This window comes from Trachypithecus francoisi, unplaced genomic scaffold, assembly GCF_009764315.1.
Source record: "Trachypithecus francoisi isolate TF-2019V2 unplaced genomic scaffold, Tfra_2.0 Lachesis_group20, whole genome shotgun sequence".
Lineage (NCBI taxonomy): Eukaryota > Metazoa > Chordata > Mammalia > Primates > Cercopithecidae > Trachypithecus > Trachypithecus francoisi.
Genome location: NW_022681466.1, coordinates 43371547 through 43392048, shown reverse-complemented (window position 1 = coordinate 43392048; position 20502 = coordinate 43371547). Strand labels below are relative to the sequence as shown.

The 20502-nt window shown below is 51.1% G+C and overlaps 1 pseudogene; it reads left to right on the top strand.

Moving 5' to 3' along the window:
- The first annotated feature begins 3609 nt into the window (after positions 1–3609).
- LOC117067999 lies at positions 3610–16851 on the top strand (annotated as a pseudogene).
- The last annotated feature ends 3651 nt before the right edge of the window (positions 16852–20502 follow it).

The following is a 20502-nucleotide window of genomic DNA, read 5'->3' as shown; positions in this document are numbered from 1 at the left end:
CTATTATTAATCAAATTGCTGTAACTCATAAACCAAACTTATATGGGAAATGTTGTGATTCTACCTAATTTCTTAGTTTTCTGACTATAAAGTAAGACCTTAAACTTCTCAGCTTCAGAGCACGGATGCCATTTCTTTGGAGCCTGTGAAAATGGCCATCCTCAGCTTCACGCTCGAATAAGCCTGTTAAACTGGATTCTGTTCTTTTTTTTACTATTTCAGGTTGACAAAACACTGTGTACAAATATTTGTTTGAGTCCCGGCTTTCAGTTCTTTCGTGTATATACCCAGAAGAATTGCTAGATCATATGGTAATTCTGTGTTTACTTTTTTTTGAGGAACCACCAGACTGTTTTCCACAGCGGCTTTGCCATTTCCCATTGCCCCCAACAATGCACAAGGTTTCCAGTTTCTCCACATGTTGACCGACTCTTGCTTTCTGTTTTTTTGATAACAGCCACCCTAATGGGTGCTTTGATTTGCCTTTCCCTAATAATTAGTGATATTGAGCATCTTTTCCTGTGCTAATGAGCAACTCATGTATTTTCTTTAGAGAGATGTCTACCCAAGTCCTTTGCCCATCTTTGTTTTGCTGATGTTGTTGTTTGTTTGTTTGTTTTTAGATGGAGTCTCACTTTGTCACCCAGGCTGGAGTGCAGTAGTGCGATCTTGGCTCACTGCAACCTCCACCTCCTGGGTTCAAGCAATTCTCCTGTCTCAGCCTCCTGAGTAGCTGGGACTACAAGTGCCCACCACCACGCCTGGCTAATTTTTGTATTTTTTTTAGTAGAGACAGGGTTTCACCATATTGGTCAGGCTGGTCTCGAACTCCTGGCCTCAGGTGATCCACCCACCTCGGCCTCCCAAAGTGCTGGGATTACAGGCGTGAGCCACCACGCCTGGCCCTTTGCCCATCTTTGAATGTTGAGTTTGAGGAGTTCTTTATACGTTCTGGATATTAATTCCCTAGCAGATCTGTGAGTAACAGATATTTTCTTCCATTCCATGGGTTGCCTTTTTGCTCTGTTATAGCGTCTTTTGAGATGCAAAAGTTTAAAATTTTGATGAGGTTCAATTTGCTTATATTTTCTTGTGTTGCCTCTGCTTTTGGTGTCATATGCAAGCAATCACTGCCAAATCCAGTGTCATGAAACTTCCCCCTGTGTTCTAAGAATTTTGTAGACTTCGTTTTTTGTTCCCTCTTTCTTCTCCTACACAAAGATCTCATGACTGTCACGTTGTCCAAGATAAGGTGTTAAATGTACTCTTTTATTATTTTATTTTATTTATTTATTTTTTGAGACAGAGTCTCGTTCTGTCACCCAGGCTGGAGTGTAGTGGTGTGATCTTGGCTCACTGCAACCTCTGCCTCCCGGGTTGAAGCGATTCTCCAGCCTCAGCCTCCCGAGTAGCTGGGATTACAGGCAAGTGCCACCACGCCCAGCTAATTTTTGTATTTTTAGTAGAGACAGGGTTTCACCATGTTGACCAGGCTGGTCTTGAACTCCTGACCTCAAGTGATCCACCCGCCTCAACCTCCCAAAGTGCTGGGATTACAGGCATGAGCCACCGCCCCCAGCCTTAAATGTACTCTTTTAAATTGAAAAAAGAAAATAAGCTGTGACCCATTTTTGAGTTAATTTTTATATATGGCATAAAGACGTGCATTTTAAGTCCCTTTTGGATTGCTCTGAGACTTGTCCTTCCTCCGTTGCAGTCTGCTTCATTCATTGTGCCTGCAATTTAGCACAAGCTCTGGAACCAACCATAGGAATTGGACTCCCATTTCCATCATTTGCTAGCTGTGTGACTATGAGCAAATTCCTCAACCTTTCTGTGCCTCTGTTTCCTCATCTGTAAAATGGGAGTGTTGATCACAGTACTTACCTCATGGGTTTGTTGTGAGGATTCATATGTTGAAAGCCCCCAAATCGTCCCTAGCACCTAGAAAGTGCTCAGTGAGTGTTGGTAATTATTATTGTCCCTCCTGAAACTGGATTTCCTCTTATACCTGGTAAACTGGACCTATCAGCCATCTTCAGTTGAAACAGCCTTCTGCACAATCCCATGCATGCACCTGACGCTTGCAGGGGCTCCCAGCTTGGCAGAGATGTCATTTCCATTGGGATCAGCTATCCCCCGACACCAGTGCTGCAGCTCTCTGGATGGATGCACCCTGACCTCTCCTGTGTTGGAGGAGAGGTAGGCGTGTTGAATCATGAAGGCAGACTTCCCCTTTGTTGTTCTCGTGATAGTGACTGAGTTCTCAAGATCTGGTTGTTTAAAAGTGTGTAGCACCTCCCCCTTCTCTCTCTCTCCTGCCACCATGTGAAGATGTGCCTGCTTCCCTTTCGTCTTCTACCATGATTGTAAGTTTCCTGAGGCTTCCCCAGCCATGCTTCCTGTACAGCCTGTGGAACTGTAGAGTCAATTAAACCTCTTTTCTTTATAAATTACCCACTCTCGGGTAGTTCTCTATAGCAATGTGAGAATGGACTAATATATGTCTATATGCTTGAAGCAGGAAGGGAGACTTCTCTGTGAGCTCAGTCGATCAGCTTAACCAGAAGTATCACTACCCTTTTCTTCCTTTCCTCATGTTATAAATATATTTTACCCATAATGGATCATATTTTGGGGGTTATTTGGTCAGTTTCTCTAGTCGTGGTATCAGCCCATGTGTAGAGGTGGGAACTTTTTGAACATGTGAGCCTTTGTAGGCTGAGAGTGATGGAAGGCAACACAGAGTATGGGGATTCTGAGTGTGGAGGGAAGTGAGTCTGAGGAGAAACCCAAGGTGAGACAGATGGAGCTGGCCTCCACAGACTTCAGTGCAAGAGTACTGGGGGTAACCGCAGGCTTACAGAGAGCTGGTGTCTTGCCAGCTGGTTTTCAGATCAGGCTCAGGTACTCATGGGCATGCACCCTGGATGGAAGGTGCCAGCTTCGCCTCTTCACACCCCACCCAGTCCCTGCCTGATGTGCCCTCTCCTGATTGCAAACTCATAATATTAGGGTCTCCCTGGAGAAACAGGTGTGATGGGGAGGGCTGTGCACAGCCCTGGGGATTATTGCACAGCCTATAAGAGAGAAAAAGCCTAAACATATGAACATAAGAGGTCAAGTTAGAAGAACCTGGAAAGACAACCTGGCTTCCAGAGACCCAGATATATTACCTCCATCCATCCATCCACCCATCCATCCATCCATCCATCATCCCATCCACTTGCTCAGAAGTGGTCCCAGCCTATGGAGGGAGGGCCTCATCAATCCCTGGCCATAACCCAAGGGTGGCTCCAGCCCCAGGGAAAAGTGACCAAGGAGAGCCGAACAAGTTCTGGCCTAAAAGTCAAGACCCCTTGTTCCTCCTTTTGGGTCTGCCATTAGCTAACCACATGAGCCAGATCACTTGGCTTGACTTTCTGGACCTCAGTCTCCCTACCTGTAAAATGGGAACAGTTGGACCAGGAGGTGGATGGGGCTTTCCAGTTCTAACATTCTGTGGCTGAGTCTTTGGCCCTTGATGTCACAATATGGAGCTGGCTTGTGATTGGCCCATAGCCTCATCCAGCTCTGCTGTTCTCTTGGTCATGGGTGCAGACAGACTCGCCCTGGACTTTCCCTACTTGTGCTCCTCTGTTACAGGCAACTGTTGCCTTGCCTCTAGATCAAGGATGAACATAGTTTAGGTGTGGCTGGGACCCCAAGAAGCATGGGACCAGACAAGGGGACTGGGTGGGGACAGGACCTTCCCAGCACATGGTGCCCATATCCTTCCCTGCAGATGACTTCTACAATGAGACTAAGGCCAAGATCTTCCTGCAGTTTTATGACCAAACAGCTAAAGTTGTGTTGAACCAGTTCATGGAGGCCACTTGGAACTATGTCACCAACATCACCAGGAAAAATCAGGAGGAGATGGTATGGTGTCACCTCCACCCCAGCCTCTCCTCTCTTTGCTCTTTTCAGGGATTTGGGGCCATGGGGCACACCTCCTGCTCCTATCCCAAGCAAGAGGAACTAGGGAAGCCCCAGTGTACATACCAAAGCGGGCTGCAAGTTCTGGGCCTCCTGGAAGCCCTAAACTTTCTCCAGTCAAGAATCTCTTGCTTCTTGTCCTTTGTAAATCTCACCTCCTTGCTTTTAGGGACCCAGGTTTCTGCCCTCTCCCTCTTAGCAAATCTTGTTCCCTAAGCCAATGGGATTAGGGAGTCAGTCAGGGTGCCATGGCCCTGGAGGTCAAGTGGGACCCTTCCCCTGTCCCCGAACCTTGCTGGCCCTCTTTGCAGCTGCACAAGGACATGGAGAGGTCCCAGTTCATGATTTACTTTGGCATCCGGGCCTGCCTGTTTAAGGTCGCCCAGTTCCAGGACCAGGATGTGAATCGCATGCTGAGAAAGCTGCAGAACATAGACAAGGCGGCCCTGCCCAAGGACGAGCTGCGGGAGGTGATGGATGGAGCCCCCAGACCTTTGGGCACATGCTCCCTGGCCCCAGGGGTCTGGTGGGGGAGCCAGAGTGTCTGGGGCAGGAGGGAGGCAGGAGTTGGAGGAGGGGCAAGATCAGAACTTCCTCTGGAGAAGGAGAGGAGTAGAGGTGGGGGTGCCGATCTCTCCTGGCTGGTGGGGCAAGCACTGGGGGCAGGCCCAGGGGCACCGGCCTACCCTGGGTAACACCTGTTCCCCCAGTATAACGAGCTTCTGGCCAACATGGAGATGACATACAGTATGGCCCAGGTGTGCCTGAATGAGAGGCCCTGCCTGTCCCTGGAGCCTGGTGAACACCCAAGCCCTGTCCCACCCAACCACAGAATCTCCAGCACTCAGTCCCTTCCAGGGGCCCCTCCCAGTCCCCAACCATCCTCCCTTAGTGCCAGGAGGGTGAGGGCAGAGGCAGGTGGGAGTGGGTCCCCCATGGCTCCTTTTCTGGGCATAGAACTCGAAGAAGTCATGGCCACCTCCAGGAACAAAGAGGAGCTGCTGTGGGCCTGGCAGGGCTGGCGGGATGCCGTGGGCCGCCAGATCTGCACCACCTTCAAGCACTATGTGGAGCTCAGCAACAAGGCTGCACAGCTCAATGGTGAGCAGACAGGACACCACGGGGCTCAGAGCGATGGCAAGGAAGGGGCAAAGCTGAGCTTTCCCAGGGTGAAGGCGGCCGTAGGGCCCTGGAGGTAGGACCTATGAGCCCTGCAGCTGGGCTCTCCAAATATTCATAGAGCACCTATGTGCTCGGTGCTGGGGAGACTCTGAGGACACATAGGTGAAAAGACAGGCGCCTGTTCTCATGCACCTGCGGTCCTGCGGGGAGGCAGACCATATTCAGTAAACACCGGTCTCTCACTACCACCTGGGGTGTTGCAGAATAGGAAGGGGCTGCTGAGAAAGAGAATGAGAAGAGGCTGCTGCAGACAAGTGTTCAGGGAAGGCCTCTGACATTTATCCAAGACCTGAAAGATGGGCAAAAGATGGGGAGCAAGATGTGAAAGAAGAGCATCCTAGGCAGAGGCTCTGCAGCAGGAGGAGCTGGTGCTCTGGAAGACCTGAAAGAAGCCCAGGTGGCCGCAGGGCTAAGGATGAGGTGGGATGAGAGGGGACCCAGGGCCTTGCAGGCATGGTGGGGAACTCGGATCGTGGACTTTGCTCAGTGCCTTTCCAAAATGGGCAGATATTCTCCCCGTTTTGCCAAAGAAGACCCAGAGGGTCAGCGAGATTGAGTGGCTTCCCTAGAAGGTGTCTGGGTCTCTTGTCAGCTAGGCCAGGGGTAAAGGGTGAGATGGTGAGCTCCTAGTGAGTCCTCTCTCCTGTCCTAGGTTACAAAGACATGGGAGCCTTGTGGCGCTCCAAGTATGAGTCGGACACCCTGAAGCAAGACCTGGAGCGGTTCTTCCAGGAGCTGCGGCCACTCTACCTGAACCTGCACATCTACATGCACCGGGCCCTCCACCGCCACTATGGGCCCAAGCTCATCGACCTGAGGGGGCCCATCCCTGCCCACCTCCGGGGTAAAGGCCCTGCTGGTGGCTGAGGTGAGTGCCAAATAAAGGCAGAGACTGTCTCCAGCCTCCCCTTACCCCCTCCTCTTCTTCCAGGGAGCATGTGGGCTCAGTCCTCGGTCAACATCTTGGACCTGGTCCTGCCCTTTCCAAAGAAGATCCCTGAGGATGTCACAAAGATCATGAAAGGCCAGGTTAGTGCTTGGCTTGTCTGTCCCTGCCCCTCCCCATCGGCATCCTTGGGCAAACAAGGCAGCGCCCTACACATCCCCTCTTCTCCCACAGCACTGGAAATCAGAGAAAATGTTTGAAGACTGAGAAATTCTTCACCTCCTTGGGGCTGCTGCCTGCCCCACCCAGTTTCTGGAAAAAGTCAATGCTGACGAGGCCAACCGATGGGCGAGAGGTGGAGTGTCACACCTCTGCCTGGAACTTCTACCTTGACGATGACTTCAGGTGCTCACGGCGGTACCACGCACCTGGCCTTCTCCTCTCCCCTGTCTGCCTGTCTTAGGTGTGGGCAGGGGAGAGCCGGGGCAGGGGAGGGGGAAAGGCAAGCGAGAAACACAGAAGGAAAGGTGGCGTGAGAGCAAAGGGCTTGGTCGCTGGTTAGATATGGGGCCTAGACTGAGAAAGAACAATTGCCAGCTAGACGTGGTGGCTCACGCCTGTAATCCTAGCACTTTGGGAGGCCAAGGCAGTGGATCACGTGAAGTCAGGAGTTTGAGACCAGCCTGGTCAACATGGTGAAACCCTGTCTCTACTAAAAATACAAAAATTAGCCAGGTGTGGTGGCGTGTGCCTATAATCCCAGCTACCCAGGAGGCTGAGGCAGGAGAATCACTGGAACCTGGGAGCCAGAGGCTGCAGTGAGCCAAGATCGCACCATTGCACTCCAGCCTGGGGGACAGAGCAAAACTCCGTCTCAAAAAAAAAAAAAAAAAAAAAAGAGAACAACTGCCGAACCCTGTCTGGGCTCCAACCTGACCACCCAGTCCCTCGAGGAGTCTGAGTGGGGAAACTCCCTTTCTCCATGCTCCTTGACCCATGCCCTTTGCTTGTAGAATAAAGAAGTGCACGGAGGTGACCATAGAAGACCTGCTCTCCATCTTCCACGAGATGAGCCATATCCAGTACTTTCTGCAGTACAAGAACCTTTCCATCATCTTCTGTGAAGGTGCCAATCCAGCCTTTGAAGAGGCTGTGGGGTCTGTGATCACCCTCTCGGCCTCCTCCCACAAGCACCTGCTCAACATAGGCCTGCTCAGCCTCAAGCACCAGGACTCAGGTGATGAGGACCAAGGGCCCAAGCCTGGGGCCGCCGCTAGGGCTCGGTAGGGTCAGGGCTCTCGGGCAAAGCTATGGGAAGATCCCAGGGGTCGCCTCTTAACTGTCCTCACCCTCTTCCCAGAGGAAGAGGTCAATTTCCTGATGCGAATTGCCCTGGAGAAGATTGCCTTCATCCCTGTCGGCTCCTGTTGGACCTGTTTCACTAGAAGGTCTTTGACGGCACCATTCGGAAAGACATCTACAATCAGGAGTGGTGGAACCTCAGGTGGGTTTGTTACCATCTTCCACCAGATGGGCCATTTCCAGGACTTTCTGCAGCACAAGAACCTCTCTATAATCTTCCACGCAGGCACTGAGCAGGTCTCTTAGCCTTTCTAGTCTTCAGTCTCCTTATCTGTGAAAAATGGACCCTGGTGTTTGACCCCACTTGCTCCCTGGGTGGCTGGGAAGCTTACACAATGGTTGCAACTGGGCTTCTCCAATCACAGAACATTAAGCACCAGGCAGGCCCTCCCCCACCTCCCTCCCTTCCTGGTGCCAGGCAATGGGGTGTGCGGGGGCCTGAACACTTTCCTTTCTGGGGAAAGACTCCCCGTGGGAGAGAGGCAGGCCCCTAAAATGCACACAAGCCTGCTTTGGGCTTAACACCCCTAAGCTGCCATGGGAACCCACCAGCAGTTGGGAGGCATCACTCTCGAGTGAGGGACCCCCATGTTACACCTCATCACTGACCCCTGGCCATTTGATGGGATAATAAATACCTGTGACCAGGGTTTCTCCATATCTGCCAGGCCTCGGACTGACCAGCTTCAGTCTGCTGGTCACAGTGTGATTTGGGGTTGCCAGGGGTGCTCCTGGCTCTGCAACAGGCTCTTACTTTTTTTGTTTGTTTTTTGAGACAGGGCCTCGCTCTGTCACTCAAGCTGGAGTACAGTGGCATGATCACGGCTCACTTCAGACCTGACCTCCCAGCCTCAATCAATCCTCCTTCCTCAGCCTCCTGAGTAGCTGGGACTACAGGCATGCACCACCACACTGGCTAGTTTTGTGTAATTTTTTTTTTAGAGATGGAGTTTGCCATGGTGCCGAGGTTTAAACTCCCAGGCTCAAGCGATCTGCCTGCCTAGGCCTCCCAAAGTGCTGGGATTACAGGCATGAGCCACTGTGCCCAGCCTCTTATGTTGAATTTGAACATTTACAACCACCTTGCATTGTGATCATTTCAAAATGCTCAGCTCACAGAAGCAGCAGCTGAAGCTCATGGGAGGTCACAAACCAGCCCAAGGTCATACAGCAAACCAACAGGTGGCAGAGCTGGGAGCTCCTCCCTCCCCTTGTCCTCTTACTCCCACCCTTGACTTCAGGAGCAGGTCCCCCCTGTGGGCTTGGCAGAGTCTTGACCTTGTGCCTCTCTAAGGTCACCCTAATAGGCCATCTGAGGCACCTGCAGGAGGCTTCTGTCAGCCCTGCCCAACACCCCAGCTGATGGAACCCAGGGGTTAAGCACGAGGGGTGGCAACTTCCCTGGGCCTTGAATAAGGCCCTGTCAACCGGGAGGGAAGCTCCTGACACTCTGTTGACCTTGGAGATGGTTCAGAGGCTCCAGTGAGCCAATAATGAAGGTTGTTTTTGAGACAGGGTCTCACTTTGTTGCCAAGGCTGGAGTGCAGTGGAGCAATCATGGCTCACTGTAGCCCTGACCTCCTGGGCTCAAGCGATCCTCCTGCCTTAGCACCCGAGTAGCTGGGACTGCAGATGTGCACCAGCACACCTGGTTCATTTTTGTATTTTTTGTAGGGACAGGGTCTCACTTTGTTGCTCAGGCTGGTCTCAAACTTCTGGGCTCAAACAATCCTCCAACATCAGCCTCCCAAAGTGCTGGGATTACAGGTGTGAGCCACCACACCCAGCCTACTTCCTTCCATTTTATAGACATTTTACAACAAGACTCGGAGACAATCAGCAACTTTCCCACAGTCGCACAGCTCAGAGGGGCAAAACCAGACCTTCAGGTCATCAGGGTGCGACTGTGATTAGCTCTGTGTCCTGCGGCCAATTCCCTGGTTGCCAAACCTTGGTTTCCTCATCTGCAAAATGCGAATAATAGTAGTACTGCCCTACAGGGATGTTTCTGTTTTCTTCTCAAGACTTCTTACTAGATGAAACGACTTTGTTTATTGGTCTATAATCTGTCCTCCACTGTTAGGATGTAAGCAGGGGCCTTGCCTCCCCGGCTCCCCCACTGGTACCTCCTCCAGAGACCAGGACGGTATTGAGTGCATGCGTGAGTCTATGTGGAAAGCCAGACGTGGTTCTGAGCATAGACGAAGTGCTCAGTCAGTGTTAACTGCTATTGTTTTACGCTGATTTCTAATCCCATGTGTTTTCATTTATTTAATCAGTCAAAATGCATTAGGTATCCTCAGCCTGCCAAGTCCAATTTTGATAGACATGCAGGTGCTTTGGAAAGAAAAAGGCAGGCCAGGCGTAGTGGCTCACGCCTGTAATCCCAGCTACTTGGGAGGCTGAGACAAGAGAATAGCTTGAACCCAGGAGGATGAGGTTGCAGTGGGCCGAGATCACGCCACTGCACTTCAGCTTGCACAACAGGGCAAGACTCTGAAAAAAAAAAAAGAAGAAGAAGAAAGAAGAAAGAAGGAAGGGAGGGAGGGAGGGAGGAAGGAAGGAAGGAAGGAAGGAAGGAAGGAAGGAAGGAAGGAAAAGAGAGAGGCTCCAAGAACCTGCCAGACACCACCACCAAGCCCTCTGTCTTTTCCCTGCCAGGTTAAAATACCAGGGCTTGTGCCCCCCTGTTCCTCACTCAGAGGAAGACTTTGATCCAGGTGCCAAGTTCCACATTTCTGCTGGTGTGCCCTACATATGGTAAAGGTCTGGGCCCTGTTGGCAGTGCCAGTCCTAGGAGTTGAGGGGCGTGGGAACTGGAGCGAGGATTTGCAGGAAGGCTCTAGGTCCAAATGTCACCCTGCACCCCTGCCCATCTCTTCCTGTTGGGTTGCACAGCCTTCTGAGGTCTCTGACCTACAATCCTTTGAGCTTTTGCATCAGGTCCTGTGCAGAGGGCAGAGCTGATGGGAATATTCTAGACCATCCCTGTTGTCCCTTGGAGGAGGCAAGGGTTGGGGTGACTGCTGGTTCAGAAAGCTAGAGAAGGACAGCCCCCCAGTACTCTAGGGTCAGCCCAAGGCTGGGCCCTGCCCAAGGAGCCTCTGCCTAGGCAGTGACTGCTGACATGGGGCCCTTGTGGTCACTGCATGCCAGAGCTGCCTGGTCCCAAGTGGCTCTGAGTTTCCCACTCCTGGTCTCCACTCCCTAGCCTGCCCTCACGTTTCTCAACCAGATACTTCCTCAGTCTGGTGCTCCAGTTCCAGTTCCATGAAACACTGTGCAAAGCCTCGGGCCACATGGGTCCACTGCACCAGTGTGACATCTACAACTCCAAGATTGCCGGGAAGCTCCTGGGGTGAGTGCCCTCTTCCTTCATTTGTGCTTGGCTCCCCTATCTCCCTTTAAGGAAGTCCTGCTTCAGGCTCCCTCTCCACCCCCGACTACACTAGACACCTTGAGCAGAGCTTCATTAAGCTTATATTCTAGCGGAAGTTCTTCCTCATGTCAGACTGCAGTCTTTCCTACATTAATCAGAGCCCATTTCCTCTTGTGTAGCCTTCTGTGTTCAGAGACACTGCTTAGGCTGGGCACAGTGGCTCACACCTGTAATCCCGGCACTTTGGGAAGTCGAGGCAGGTGGATCATCTGAGGTCAGGAGTTCAGAACCAGCCTGACCAACATGATGAAACCCCGTCTCTACCAAAAATATAAAAATTAGCCGGGTGTGGTGGCGGGTGCCTGTAATCCCAGCTATTTGAGAGGCTAAGGCAGGAGAATCACTTGAACCTGGGAGGTGGAGGTTGCAGTGAGCCGAGACTGCACCATTTCACTCCAGCCTGGGCAACAAGAGTGAAACTCCATCTCAAAAAAAAAAAAAAAGAAAGAAAGAAAAGACACTGTTTAGCCCCTCCCACTAACACACACACACGTGCACACACATGCACACACATATGGCAGTAAGCCAAACTGTCCTAGATAGGAAGCCAGCATCGGGGTTCTACCTCAGGCTTCAGCCTTCCATCTGAATCTCCCTTATCCTTTCCTTACAAGGTGCTGACCTACCCTCTCAGCAGCACTTGGCACACCCTTGAGTGCAGTCTGTTTCTCCCATGTCTTCTTGGAGGTTCCCAAATCCAGTTCCCAGGCTGATCCAGGATGCTTTCACAGTAGTCTCTTGGCATGCTTCTGGTCAGCTTGTGGTCCACTTTGACCCTTGAGTCTTTTTCTCTGCACTTGGTGTTTAGCTTATTCTTTCCATGCCTACCTACGTGGCAGTGGTTTTTAGTCCTAAAGCAAACCCCGAAGGAGTAGGGGACTGAACTGAAAATGTGAAGCATTTACTACTACAGGGGGCGCTCTCTGATGAGTACTCTTACAATGTTTCATATTATAATAATAGCTCTTAACTTTGCAAAGTGGATATTATTATCTGCCTTTTACAAATGATGAAACTGAAGGCAAGAGAGGTGGTGTCGTTGTGTGTCATTCATCTAGCAAGAAGCAAAGTCATGCTTTGAACCCATAACTGACTCCAGAACACATTATTTTTCACCCTGTTGGCCTCCATTAGTCAAAGAATACAGTCCCTGGTGAGCTTAGATACAGGTCTAACTGGTTCCAAGATCAGCACCCCAACCTTGGAGATGTGGAGCTTACCCACTGACTTGATCATTTTCCTGTTGAATTTCAATGGATTTCACTAGGTCCATTTCCCTAATTGGTCAAGGTCATCTTGAGCTTTATTCCTGTCTCCTAGAGGATTAACATTGCCACAAATTTAGTATCCTTTGCAAATTTAATGAGCATATTTTTGATCCCACCATGCAGTTTATCTCTAACCACCAGGCCAGATGGTGTTTCAGGACTGATCCCCTGGGCTTTGCTTCTAGGAAGGGCTGCACCTTGCATGACTGTTGTCTCCCTAGTAGATTTGGTCTTCCATCCTTTCATGTCTCTGGACTTTATTCTAGCTGATTGCCCAGCCTTGAGCTTTACTGAACATGTTGAACATAAGGGCACCTCTCTGCTCTTTGCATTCATATCTCTGGCTGCCTGTCATTTATTCGTTCAGTAAACATTTACTTGTCTCCATACAGACCAGCTGCTCTGCATCCAACAGGGGGAGATGAACCACAGGATAAATAAATTTCATGGCCGGGCACGGTGGCTCACACCTGTAATCCCAGCACTTTGGGAGGCCGAGGCTGGCAGATCACCTGAGGTTAGGAGTTCGAGATCAGCCTGCCCAACATGGCAAAACTCCGTTTGCACTACAAATACAAAAAATTAGCTGAGAGTGGTGGTGGTCGCCTATAATCCCAGCTACTTGGGACGCTGAGGCAGGAGAATTGCTTGAACCCAGGAGGCGGAGGTTGCAGTGAGCTGAGATCATGCCACTGCACTCCAGTCTGGGTGACAAGAGTGAAACTCCATCTCAAAAAAATAAATAGACAAATAAATTTCATAATACCAGGCAATAGAAAGGGGCTTTGGTGAACATAGAAAGAGGGTTAGGAGGTCATGCCAGGGAACGAAGGAGGGAGTTTTGTCCTCAAATGCAAGTATGCGAGAAATAGCAGAAAGCAGGCATGGTGGCTCACACCTATAACCCCAAAACTTTGGAAAGCCAAGATGGGAGGATCCATCAAGCCCAGGAGTTTGAGACCAGAGCAGGCAACATGGTTAGATCCTGTATCTACAAAAAGTGAACACAATTTAGCCAGGCATGGTGGCACGAGGAGGTTGAGGTGGGAGGATCGCTTAAGTCTCTGAGGTCGAGGCTGCAGTGAGCTGAGATCACACCACTGCAGTTTACCTCAGCAGCAGAGTAAGACCTCGTCTAAAAAAAAAAAAAAAGAAAAAGAAAGAGAAAAAAATAGCAGATATCTCTTTTCCTTTTTTTCTTTTCTTTTCTTTTTTCTTTTTTTTTTTTTCTTCTTTTCTTTTTTCTTTTCTTCTTTTCTTTTCTTTTTTGAGACAGTCTCTGTTGCCCAGGCTGGAGTGCAGTGGTACGATCTTGGCTCACTACAACCTCTGACTCCTGGGATCAAGTGATTCTCGTGCCTCAGCCTCCAGAGCAGCTGGGATTACAGGCACACACCACCACGCCTGGCTATTTTTTGTTTTTTTTTTTTTTTTTTTTTTTTTTTTGAGACGGAGTCTCGCTCTGTCGCCCAGGCTGGAGTACAGTGGCCGGATCTCAGCTCACTGCAAGCTCCGCCTCCCGGGTTCACGCCATTCTCCTGCGTCAGCCTCCCAAGTAGCTGGGACTACAGGTGCCCGCCACCTCACCCGGCTAGTTTTTTGTATTTTTTAGTAGAGACGGGGTTTCACCGTGTTAGCCAGGATGGTCTCGATCTCCTGACCTCGTGATCCGCCCGTCTCGGCCTCCCAAAGTGCTGGGATTACAGGCTTGAGCCACCGCGCCCGGCCTATTTTTTGTATTTTTAGTGGAGACGGGGTTCCACCATGCTGGCCAGGCTGGTCTCGAACGTCTGGCCTCAAGGGATCCACCCACCTCAGCCTCCCAAAGTGCTGGGATTACAGGTGTGAGTCACCGTGTCTGGCTAAGATATCTGTTTTCTTTACATCAACTCACCTCTTTCATCCCACTGGATTGGTGGGACGTTTACCTCAATCATTTTCACCACTTCCCACCCTCACCCCACTCAAGGTGCACAGGGCTCTCAGGGTCTGACTTGGCACCAAAGCATGTGGCCAGTGAGTCATCTCTTGTCATTGCTCACCAGTTCCTGTGTGTCCCTGGCCAGACCCCTGGTCAGGGAAAACCCTGAATCCAGGCTTAGGACTTCACATAGCATTTTCTGAGCTATGGGCAGAGGAGAGGTTTCTGAGTAAGGAGGATGTCATGACCTTTGCAGATGATGAAATAGCAGCAGAGCAGAATATGGTTTGTGGAGGGGAGAGAGGATGCGAATACTTGCGGGGTAAAAGAGAAAGATTCTTGGCTGCTCTTTTGCCTAATTGATCTTAAAACTTGGTTTTGCTACTTTTGATTCATCCTCCTAAACATCATGGCCCTGAGTCAGGCTCTGGGCTGGTTCTGTTGGGAATGGAGGGTTGAACTGGTTAAAGTGGGCAGATCCTTCCCAACCTGTTGTTCCTTGATCCGACCAGGAGAGAGTTGGGACCCAGAGGTCACAATTTGGGGTCTAGACTAACAGGGCCCAGGCTTAAACCTGACCTAGCAGTGCTACTTATGGACTGTGTAACCTTAGGCAGACAACTTAATCTCTCTCGGGCTCAGTTTCCTCATCAGTAAAATGGGCTCCATGAATACCTGCCCTCATTGTGATGAGGACTAAGTCCCACAGTCATGAAGGAGGGTTTGTAGCTTCCAAAGGCTTATGCGCATCAGTTAATAAACAACTGGGAAATAATGAGGTAGGGAAACCAAAGGTCAGTGGGGCCAGAAACCACTGGTGAAGAAAAACCACAACTAACTCTAGGTAAGAGGTTCTGATGCCAGTTCATGAATGAGCCAGGGGTTAAGGCTGGGTAGGGATAGGTACTAGGATAGAGCAGGGTAATGTGGAGCCGGGGGCTAGCCCAGAGCTGGAATCTGACCAGGGTCAGATTATCAAACCTTCAAAGGAACAGCTGAAGTCTGGCCAGCCTAGGATGTCCCCTTGCTGCATGCTGTCAGTCACCAGCCAGTTCAGTACGGGTATGAAGTAGGTCATGAGGGCCTTTATACACACCTCAGATTCCCAAGTCAGCATCTTTAGGACCTCTGGCCACGGCTTGCCCGCCACTGCCTCTGCTGGGGGCTCTGGAGTGGAGAAGCCTGAAGCCCTGGCTTCAGTGCACCTCATACTCCCATTGTGAGCCCAAGGGACCTAGCGTAAAGCTCAACCACCTGCCCTAAAGGCTGGGTGTGCCGTGAAACACAGCTGACATTTGTGCAGCACTACAGGTGGTGTGCAGAGCACCTCCCATGCTCATGATGTTTCTAATCCTCCCAAACCCTCCCTGAAACCAGAAAGGGGTGAAGAACTGCCACCATCTACCGACATCGAGCACCTCACGGGTAACAGTGTCTTAGGACTTTATGCCTGTTTGTTTCCAGGAGAATAATAATCATCACAGTATTACCAGTAGTACTAGTAATCATCATCATCATCAGTAGTTAACAAGTATTGCCTGCATGCTATGCTCCCAGCACGGGGCTTATTTAATCACCACAATGGCCCTTCGAGGTAGATACCATGATCATCTCCATTTTATGGATATGGAAACCCAGGCTCAGAAAGGTTACTTGCCCAAAGCCCCACAGCTACTAAATAGCAGAGCTGAGATTCAAACCCAGATTAGTCTTCTTTCAAACTTGTGATTGTATCCACTATGCCGAGCTCTGTGGGAAAGTTCTGGCTGGCCAATTGCTGGGGCCAGGATTGGGTGCAATGGGGGCCTCAGCAGCACCAGCTGATGCCCCCACACAGCCTCACAGCCGCACCCACTCCCCCAGAGATGCTCTAAAGCTGGGCTCAAGCAAGCCGTGGCCAGAGGTCCTAAAGATGCTGACTGGGGAGTCTGAGGTGTGTATAAAGGCCCTCATGACCTACTTCATACCCGTACTGAACTGGCTGGTGACTGACAGCATGCAGCAAGGGGACATCCTAGGCTGGCCAGACTTCAGCTGTTCCTTTGAAGGTTTGATAATCTGACCCTGGTTCCAGCTCTGGGCTAGCCCCCGGCTCCACCTTACCCTGCTCTATCCTAGTACCTACCCCTACCCAGCCTTAACCCCTGGCTCATTCATGAACTGGCTTGAACCAGCACAGCACTGCTGCTGTGGGACCCTGTCTGTACCAGGGCTGATGCAGCTTCCGCCAAGACCACCTCCCACGCCCTAGTCCCTGGCTCAGTTGCTTCCTTGCACACTGTCCAGCTAGGCCGCCAGGCTGACATCTAAGCAAAGGGTCAGCATCTTGCCTCTGGTCCCTTGCATGCAGGGACATGTAGTCCAATCAGATCTCCTTTGACAGCCACAGGAGATCCCAGGGGTCCCTCTCTAGTTCCACCTGCCCTATGATACTCCCATGTCTTTCACAGAAAAAGACACAGACAAAGTGACATTCCTGAATCTGAAGCTGGACCCCAACCAGGCTAAATTTGGGTACTGGGTGCTGCTGGCCCTGGGCTTTGTCATGTCTCTGGTGGTGCTGGGGCTGGCCTGCAGGCTGCACTTCCTGGAAAAACAGTCACTGACCCAAAACACTGAGATATTCAGCCTACTGCCCAATGCCTATTTCCTGGGCATAGCCGTGGAACCCCACCAGACTGCTAAAAGACAGTGGATGCTGCTGAGCCTCTACCTTATCCTGATGCTGTGCTCAATCAACCTGGCCATTTGGATTTTCACACAGTAAAGCAGGACGCCTCCATGGGTAAGAGCTGAATGGTGGAGCTGGGACTAGACACCAGTGAGACAGGTGAGGCTCGAGGGCAGGAGGAGGGAGGCTGAGCCAGAGAGTTGGGGAGAAGAGGAGGGGACAGCCTGCATGTGTAGTGCCCAATTATAATTGGGTTCAGCTGTGGCAGATCTGGGTACACGTGACATTGTAATTGTGTGTTTGCAAACTCATGTATGTGAGGCCGTGTGCACAAAAAACTGGCTCTATGTGATTCTATGTGTGTCCTGGGTTTCAGGCCAACCTCCTTCCCCTGGTGGCTCAGGACCTAAAGTTTTATTGACTCAATGGCTGTGTCCCTGCAAACCGGTCCCCACCCCAAGTCATGCCCAGAATTGGTTCTGCACACAGCCTTGTTTTCTTCAGTAGCCCGGTTATGGGGCTGCAGTGCCCAAGGAATCTTTGCTCCGGTTAGAAAAAGGACTCTGCTTTAGTCCACTTCTGCTCTGGTTAGAAAAAGGACTCTGCTTCAGTCCACAGTATATAAAATGTACTCAAGTAGAACAGGACATTCCTTTACGAATCACCAGTGCCCAGTTTATGAGCACTGTGCTTTTATACCAACCAGCACATCTTTCTGCTAATCCTTGGGCCAGCCCTGCATTGGGCTACATAATCCAGCCCCCAAAAGCTCTTTGTTGACCAGTCGAGATGCAAGTATCCTCACAAACTGCCCCATGGCTCCGCCTGCCCCAGCCCAAGCCCTTCCAAGTGGAGACAGTGAGTTGCTGGGCACTGAGCCAGGCTTGATTAATCATTGACTTCTTTAATATTTAAACAAAGCTCATCTTAGCCACTCTGCTCTGGAGATGGCCTTGTTCAACACACACACACACCTGCTGCCTGGCCCGTTGCCCTGGGGAGCAAGCATAGGACAAACAGCACCTTTTCAGGCTCAATGGGGGATGGGGAGGACAGGAAGGAGAGAACTGTAGGAGAATATTTGGGAAATGAGTGTTCTAGAAACAAGACCGGGGAAAGAATGGGAAAGCCTCTGCCCCTGCCTTTCCTAGTTCATTATCCTCAGCTTGGGTCTGCCTGCCACGAGGATGCTACATCCAATATTGGGGATTCAAAGTGTCTGGATGGAGGTTCCATGGACTCCTGGGGAGGCTGGAAGTCAGTGTCTGTCAGAGAATAGGGAAGACTTGAGGGGAAACAGCATTACAGCCAGTAACTACAGAGAAGGGGTATCCTGGCTGCAACTGAGCCTGTGGGAGAGTGGCCAAAAGAGGAGACCAGGTCTCTCTGAATTAAGAATCTGAGCCCCGAAGTCAGCTGTTCAGGTGACAGAGATACTAGGCTGAGATCTCCATGGACCCTACCTCTGTCCAGGTTTCCAAAGGTCTTCCTGAGATCTGGCTGATTCCAAGCACTTGCTCCAGCCCCAGGCTCTACAGCATCCTCATCTGATGACTCTGTCCCTGCTCTTACTTTTCTGTGCCATAATGTCCTTATTTGTCCCTATTACCATCAGCTCTATTAGAGCTGGATGCACATCAGGAGTGTGCCCCTGTGTAACAACTCTAGTCAGTACAGGCCATGGTGAACAAAGGGACTTGGAAATTGATGGAATGGGTAAGTGAATGAATGAATGAATGAATGTCCCACTGCCCAAGTCCCTCCTCAGAGTTCAGCACCCCATGCACTGAGCTCATGAGAAATAGCCCCTTCTTTTCCTCCACAGCCAGCCTGTCCAACAGAGGGGCAGCCAGGACATTTCTGCCCCCTTCTCATCCCCACTAGGCACTGTGGCTCTGCATGACAAAGGCACATCCATCCCAGGACTCCAAGCCTCTCACCTGGACTCCAGTAAAAACCTCGCTGAGCCTCATTGTCTATCCTCCCACCCCCACCCACCATTGTAGAGTTTATGTCACCAGAATATTTCTTTCTTTTTTTTTTTTTTGAGACGGAGTCTCACTCTGTCGCCAGGGCTGGAGTGCAGTGGCCGGATCTCAGCTCACTGCAAGCTCCGCCTCCCAGGTTCACACCATTCTCCTGCCTCAGCCTCCTGAGTAGCTGGGACTACAGGCGCCCGCCACCTCGCCCGGCTAGTTTTTTGTATTTTTTTTTAGTAGAGATGGGGTTTCACAGTGTTAGCCAGGATGGTCTCAATCTCCTGACCTCGTGATCTGCCCGTCTCGGCCTCCCAAAGTGCTGGGATTACAGGCTTGAGCCACCGCGCCCGACCTTCTTTCATGTCTAATTGCTTAAGAACTTGATTGTTCATCAATTAAATCCAGATGTTCAAAATGGCATCTGAGGGTCTTTATTAATTACCTCTTTCCTCCAAACTCACCTCTCCCACGCCCCCTTGTTCCCCTCACCCCAGCCCCTCTGCACTGACATCACCTTTGGCCTTTGCCTAAGGTGCATGCCCCATTTGAATGCTTGTCCTCCAAGATGAGGCTCAAAATTGCTCACCAAACCCTCTGTAGCACTACAAGCCCACCCAGATGCTCAGTGAACAGTGGTCCCCTTCTCCCCTTCCTCTCCAGGAAGCCTCTTTCAATAAACCTCATCCCACCCCCATCTGCTTTTTCTAGTGTGTTCATTTTCAATCAGCACTCAGTACTCAGACACTTTTATCAGTGGTCACTTGCTAATAGGTGGTTTTAAATCTGTTCTCCTTCCAAGATGTACCTGTAGGCTAAGAGCTCTCAGGCCTCTGAAGAAGGCACCTTATTGCATACTTCTTTCTTTCTTTTCTTTTTTCTTTTTCTTTTTCTTTTTTTTAGATGGTGTCTTGCTCTGTCTACCAGGCTGGAGTGCAGTGGTGCGATCTCGGCTCATTGCAACCTCCACCTCCCAGGTACAAGTGATTCTCCCACCTCAGCCTCCTGAGTAGCTGGGATTACAGGATGGCACGACCACACTTAGATAATTTTTGTATTTTCAGTAGACACGCTTCGCCATGTTGACCAGGCTGGTCTCAAACTCCTGACCTCAGGTAATCCTCCCGTCTCTACCTCCCAAGGTGCTGGGATTACAGGCATGAGCCACTGGGCCTGGCCTTTATTGCATATTTCTTGCATATCTTCATGTGTACTCCTATCTCCTCCTCCCAGGACCAGGCCCTGGCTGGGCTTGGCAACAGGAGCTCTGCATGGGACCTAGGTCTCAGCTGAGCTGGAGGTCACTTGCTGTAAGAGCAGGCCGGAGGCCTAATGGTATCATTGCCAGGGTCGGACCCAGTGGACAGACCCGGAAGAAAGCCTCTAGCCAAAGACCACCTGAGGCCCCTAACAACCCCTTCTGTAGCCCCCCTCCTGCCTGGGAGACTCCCTGCACTGGGAGGGGAGACTCCCTTTGGTACTACTGGGAGGGGATCCCAGAGGTGCTGAGGCCATTGGCCCTTGGGACATGAACAGAAGCAGCTCCCCAGAGAACACCTGCCCTATTCCAGGGCCGGGACCCCAGCCCTGCCCCGCCCCGTCCCGTAGGATGCAAGGCTCCGCCCCAGCCCCGTCGGGTCCCAGAGAAACTGCCCCGCCCAGCGGCCCCCTCTCCGCCGCCGGCGCGCGGCTTCTTTCAGCACCAAGGCGAGGACAGCTCCCGGGCCGTCTCAGAGGAGAGGAGGCGAGGAGGGCGCGGGCCAGGGAGGCGAGCGGAGGGCAGGGGAGCTCAGGAAAGGAAAGGAGAGGTGGGGCAGGA